Below are 7,442 nucleotides of genomic sequence, written 5' to 3' on the forward strand. Positions count from 1 at the left end.
ATCTATTGTCAAGCGGTGATGGGGTGGTGGTGAACAAACACAGACACAAAGACATATACACATAAATACATACATATATATATATATATATATAGGACAAGTTTCTTCCAGTTTCCGTCTACTAAATCCACTCAGAATGCTTTAGTCGGCCCGAGGCCATAGTAGAAGACACTTGCCCAAAGTGTCACGAAGTGGGACTGAACCTGGAACCATGTGGTTGGGAAGCCAGCTTCTAACCACACATCGACGCCTATATATATATATATATATATATATATATATATATATATATATATATATATATATATATATATATATATATATATATATGTTTACATGCATTTCTTTACTTATAGTATTGAGCCAGTCGAAACTTCGAAGTTACTGTCTTTGTAATAAAAAATATATATGTTCGCTACCAAGAAGTATTGAGTGATCTGTTAGATTAACGTTGAATTGTTCTTATATATGGCTTCGCTAAAAAACCAACATTAATACATGCATGCATACATACCTACAGTGATATATATATATATATATATATATATATATATATATATATATATATATATATATATATATATATATATATATATATATATATTACAAATAAAAGGTAAAGGATTCTTAATTTATTAATAAATCAATAATTAATAATTTTTACCAAGCACTTCGGTATGTAAAAACCATTATCGGTAAAGAACTTATTTAAAAGTTCTTTTAAATTTATAAACATAATTAAGGGATCAGCAACAGTTGCTTCACCACATACCAAAATTCAGAAATAGCAGTTAAAGTGGTAAAACTCCAACAGGTAGCAATACTTGTAACTCACAAAGGCAAAACAAGAGAAAAACAACGAAACTAACCAGTCTTAGTTAATCATAGACGCGTTTCTGGATCAGAATAGTAAAAACCTTCATTTCCTCATCAGTATGATATTCTAGTTTGTAAATTCGAAAATGCTGGCAACCATGCATGCACGACCAAGCGACATCGTGCATCAACATAATATAAGCAGCACCTCCGAACTTACATAGGCCAGTCAATCATACACCCAGAACCATGCTAACAGCTTAGAAGTGAAATTTAGGATTTCTTGGTTTTCTGCGAATCGATTTTGATAAAACATTTCCCAGCTGCTTTGCACACCATCGCAACACCATTATCATGTTTTCATTATTCTGTGTCCCGACCCTTCTTTTTCATTTCAGATTCTTCAGCTTTTGAGTGAATCACGATAATAGCTTTTGAATGAAAATAGCCCATCTAAACATTTATTTTTCAGAAAATGAAGGGTAGTGATACATATTAAACATACATTGAGTATATATTTAAGAGAAAGCCATAATAATATAACATTTATTGACATAATGAATTACTTAGCCACATGAGCGCCAAGGAAGAAACGGTTCAATTGTGAGACCTCCAAGATTGTGACAGCTAGAGATTTAAGGAATATTGGCTGCAAGTTACGTGGGAAACCTGTACAAACAAGCAAAGCCATTTTCACCGCCTCCAGACTTCCTTATGTATCGAAAATATGCATATATTTATATATTATTCATATTATATATATATATATATATATATATATATATATATATATATATATATATATACATGTATATGTATATATATATATATATTATTTATATTATATATATATATATATATATATATATATATATATATATATATATATACATGTATATGCATATATCTATATATTATTTATATTATATATATATATATATATATATATATATATATATATATATACATGTATATGTATATATATATATATTATTTATATTATATATATATATATATATATATATATATATATATATATACATGTATATGCATATATCTATATATTATTTATATTATATATATATATATATATATATATATATATATATATATATATATATATATATATATATATATATATATATTATTTGTTTCAGTCATTTGACTGCGGCCATGCTGGAGCACTTAAGGGGTTTTAGTCGAACAAATCGACCCCAGGACTTATTCTTTGTAAGCCGAGTACATATTCTATCGGCCACCTTTGCCAAACCGCTACGTTACAAGACAGAAACACACCAGCATCGGTTGTCAAGTGATAGTAGGGGGACAAACACACAAATATGTATATATATATAATAATACAGAGAATATATATGCATGTATACACACATATATGTACATACTTACATCTACATGTGTATATAGATGCATATCAGGGTACAGGACGTTAGAACAATGAACTACAGACAACGGAACGAACACATAGGAAAACAGATAGTCACTTGGAATTAATCCTTCGTCAGCTGCCTCTATTCTAACTAGACGTTTCGAAGATAAGACAGTACGTACTCTAGAATAGTCTCTTCCTGAGTAGTGGATCGACCCACTAAACAGAGGATTCCAAGGTGGCAAACACAAACCAAGACAGGAAAAATTGGACACGACGGGCTTCTTTCAGTTTCTGTCTACCAAATCCACTCACAAAGCTCAAGGTTATAGTAAGTGTCACGCTGTAGAACTGAACCTGGAACCATGTGATCGGGAAGCAAGCTTCTTACCACAGAGGGAAGCCTAGTTTGAAACGTTCATAATTTAACAACCGTGAAGTTAACAGATAAATTGGTAAGATTCATAGGTAGACCGAAGACGTACATACACACATACATGCATAGATACATACACACATACATGCCTGCATACATACATACATACATACATACAGACAGACAGACAGACAGACTAACTGACTGACAGACATCTAGATAGAGATGGGGAGGGAGGGGGAGAGAAGAACTGGCAATAGACTGATTGGTAGATAGATACGTATATAGGAAGGTAAATAAGTTGTTAGACAGACAGGCAGGCAGGCAGGCAGGCAGACAGGCAGACAGAGAGATAGATAAGCAGGCAGATAGATAGGTAGGCAGACAGGCATGCAGGCAGACAGATTGACAGACAGACAGACAGACAGGTAGACAGAAAGATAGGCAGACAAATAAATAGACAGACAGATAGAGACACATACACATATTTGCTTGAATATGCGCTTATAAAACATTTCACTTAGTCACATGTTCGTTCACTGATTTCCTAAAAAATGTGACACTTCGTACAATTGTACGCCTACATTTTCTTAAAGAGATATTTTCAACGAAGAAATCTGTTGTTATTTTTTTTATTTAAACTGTAATACACTCATGACATTTAGTGCTCTACTTACCCCTACTTCCGCCTTTCTATCTATCTATCTATCTATCTATCTATCTATCTATCTATCTATCTATCTATCTATTTCTTGTTGATTAGTCGGGCTTTATTTCACTATTATATAAGCGTGTTATCTTCCTGTTACAATTCGTCCGTCTCGTACAACCTATCTCACAGCTATACATTTTCCAGTCCCACACGTATTAACTCGCATTTAGAATGTGGCTTCCACATAGATTTTGCTTTAAATAAATATTAGTTAGGCGCAGGAGTGGCTGTGTGGTAAGTAGCTTGCTTACCAACCACATGGTTCAGGATTCAGTCCCACTGCGTGGCACCTTGGGCAAGTGTCTTCTACGATAGCCTTGGGCCGACCAAAGCCTTGTGAGTAGATTTGGTAGACGGAAACTGAAAGAAGCCCGTCGAATATATATATATATATATATATATATATATATATATATATATATATATATATATATTCGACATACATACATACATATATATATATGTATGTATGTATGTATGTATGTATGTGTGTTTGTGTGTCTGTGTTTGTCCCTCCAACATCGCTTGACAACCGAAGCTGGTGTGTTTACGTCCCCGTAACTTAGCGGTTCGGCAAAAATAGACCGATAGAATAAGTACTAGGCTTCCAAATAATAAGTCCTGGGGTCGATTTGCTCGACTAAAGGCGGTACTCCAGCATGGCCGCAGTCAAATGACTGAAACAAGTAAAAGAGAGAGTAAAGAGTATGCATAATACATGCATATATATATATGTGTGTGTGTGTGTGTGTGTGTGTGTGTGTGTGTGTACATACAGATGTGTATGTATGTATGTATGTATGTATGTATATATGTATGTATGTATCTCACCTGCGAACCCATGGAAAACAAACCTCATCCATCTATTCTGATTATATGTCTGTGCACACGTTTGAATGTGGCATGTGCCAGAGGGTTTGTAAATCCAATGGGGGTCTTAAAAGACATGTTAGGATCCACAATGAGCAGAACTTACTTGCAGGTATTGGTAGTGCAAATCAGAGGTGCAATCTGTGTGGGTGTTTTTTCAAAACATTGTCTGTTTTAAAAAGCCACATCAGACGCCATGAACGGGCTAAGGTGTAGGTGCAGGAGGTGGTCAAACTCTGTTTAAGGAGTAGACAACCACCATATATATATATATGTATATATGTATGTATACATGTATGTATGTATGTATGTATGTATGTATGTAAGTATGTATGTGTGTGCGTGTGTGTGTTAGGGTGCATGGCTTAGTGGTTAGGGTGTTGCACTCACGATCGCTAGATCGTGATTTCAATTCCTAGACTGCGAGGTACGTTGTGTTCATGAGCAAAACAGATCATCTAACGTTGTTCAGTGATCACTTCAACACCTGATGTGTGGTACACTGTGCATCTGTTCAGATAACGTCGATTTGATGGAGAGGGTGAGCTAATGTGCGGCACGAAAAAAGCTCAATGCTCATAAGTCGTTTCCGACGGCAGAGTCCATTGTGTATGTATGTATCAATGTATGTATGGGTGGAAAAACTCATGAGCAGTCAATGACCATCCAACAAAATGTGATGAGAGAGAGAAAACGAAAGGGGTAGAGAGAGAACAGTACAGGGTAGAGTCGCATCAAAATTATTAAAATAAACTTATTTGGAAATGGATGCGTGCCTTTAGTCGAGAAAATCGACCCCAGGACTCATTCTTTGGAAGCCTAGTACTTATTCTATCGGTCTCTTTTTGCCGAACCGCTAAGTTACGGGGACGTAAACACACCACCATCGGCTGTCAAGCAATGGTGGGGGACAAACACAGACACACAAACACACACATATACATATATACATATATACGACGGGCTTCTTTCAGTTTCCGTCTACCAAATCCACTCACAAGGCTTTGGTCGACCCGAGGCTATAGTAGAAGACACTTGCCCAAGGTGCCACTCAGTGGGACTGAACCCGGAACCATGTGGTTGGTAAGCAAGCTACTTACCACACAGAAAATGTGACATCATTCAACTTTCTTCCCCCACCCCACCACGACACAAAAATTAGTTTGGGATCGAAAGAGTTTTTTTTTTCCGAAAATGCTGGTATAAAGCTTAAGATATTTAGTCGAGCAAAAATTGTGTTTTGTTGAGAATTAATGCATTTATTTGACAGCAAAGAGATAAGTAGCACTTTGTCGGTGAATTTTTACCTGTCTACATACATTCACATACACGCTATTATATATATATATATATATATATATATATATATATATATATATATACACGCACATAATATAAATGTCGCGCGCGCGCGAACCGTGTGAATCACACTCTGGAAAATTTACTTCTGGAAAATTTTGGGAGTGGGTAAAATTTCCGAGGCTTCCATCTCACCCCACCCATTTTTCGGACCCCCAAAAGGGTTTTGTAGCATATTAGGAGGTCACAGGAATTCATTCAACGAAAAAAAAAAAAAATTCCAATGGTTTCGGGATGAGGAGGGGGTGGGGTCCCCCGCCCCACCCCCTTTTTTTTTCCGAACCAAAATAAGGGATTTGCAGCATATTAGGAGGGCAGGGTACTTGATTCCACGCAAAAAAATCCGAGTTTTTTTGTTTGTTTTTTTAATGAAAATCGTTTGGGTGTTACACAAAAAATTTACCGATAAATCTACCAAAGTTGTTATCAAACCAACAACCAACGCCACCCACAAATATAATAAATAAATAAATAAATATAATAAATAAATAAATAAATAAATAAATAAATAAATAAATATAATAAATAAATAAATACATGAGCGAAATGCTACCGCCTCCGCTCCGCTATCTTCTCTTTGGTTTCAGAAATCGGTGATAAGTATTTGCTTCTTTTATTATTTTTTAGAAATCTTTTATTGTTTATTTGTTTGTCATTCGATTGCAGCCTTGCTGGAGCACCACCTTGTAGGGTCTTAGTTGAACGAATTGATCCCAGGACATATTTTTAAGCTTCTTACTTACTCAAAGGTCTCTTTTACCGAGCTGTTTAATTTACAGGGAAGTGAACAAACCAACACCGGTGATCAAGGGGGTGGTAGGGACAAACACACACATACACTCACACACATACACAGGCACACTTACACGCACGCGCGCAAAACCACACACACACACACGCACGCACGCACGCACGCACGACGTACTGCCATACAGTTTCCGTCATCGAATTCCCTCACAAGGTCTTGGTCAGCCTAGGGCTATAGTCGAAGGCACTTGCTCAAGGTTCCGCGCAGCGGGACGAAATCACTACTTCGTAGATGAACAGCTAGCTTCTTAACCACACAGGCATGTCAATAGATGAAGAAGAAGAACGTCCGAAAGTCAGCCAGCTTCTTTTTCTCTTGATTGTCTCAACATAATTGTAATCTACATCATCGACGACTTATCACAGCGAAATTTCATTAAAAAATATGCATGCATTCAGAAAGTTAGCAGAAAACTGGTTTGCGGGGCATTAAACTGTAGATATGCCTATATAGGTGAGTGAGTATTATAACATTAGCTAAGAGTGAGTGGGGGGGAGAGAAAAGGAGGAGAAAAGAGAGAGGGAGAAAGAGGAAGGGAGGAGAGACTCAGTGTGTGTGTGCGTGTGCGTGTGTGTAAGTAGACAGTATCAACGTCAACTATATGAAGTGAGCAGATAGAGTTAGTAGCTATAGTGATTGTCTTCATTAACAAACAGCTTTGCTGCTAACTGCCTCGGTAGCGCAGTAGGCAGCGCGTCAGTCTCATAATCCAAAGCTAACACCCGAGCCATCTGAAGGTCGTGAGTTCGATCCTCACCCGGGGCAGAATTTTTTTTTTTTTTTTTTCAAATTTTGGCACTAGGCCAGCCATTTCGATAGAGAGAGCAAGGATCTTTGGGGTTTGACGGGCAACATTTTTTTATGTAGTGTTTTTGGTACCGAAACACTTTCAAACTTCGAATACTTGTATATTTTGTGGTATAGAACAGATAGAAGATTTTGTATTCGAAGTTATTTTATGTAAAAAGTTGTCGTATTTCGGTGTAATTTCAACCAATCACTGACGTCTATTGAGGTGAAAACAATTAATGCCGTAACGGTGTCATGGGATCTTTTCCTTGAATAAAATTAGTCCCGTTGTTTGTCAACAACTACCCGTGTTACTCCGTGCGTT

The 7,442-nt window shown here is 36.3% G+C and overlaps 1 non-coding gene across 1 annotated transcript; it reads left to right on the forward strand.

Moving 5' to 3' along the window:
• The first annotated feature begins 6,998 nt into the window (after window positions 1-6,998).
• Window positions 6,999-7,093, forward strand: Trnam-cau (transfer RNA methionine (anticodon CAU)). The gene is made up of 2 exons: window positions 6,999-7,035; window positions 7,058-7,093. It is a non-coding gene; the product is annotated as a tRNA-Met (tRNA).
• Window positions 7,094-7,442: the final 349 nt, after the last annotated feature.

Source organism: Octopus bimaculoides, chromosome 8 (genome assembly GCF_046866305.1).
Source record: "Octopus bimaculoides isolate indiv1 chromosome 8, ASM4686630v1, whole genome shotgun sequence".
Classification (NCBI taxonomy): Eukaryota; Metazoa; Mollusca; class Cephalopoda; order Octopoda; family Octopodidae; genus Octopus; species Octopus bimaculoides.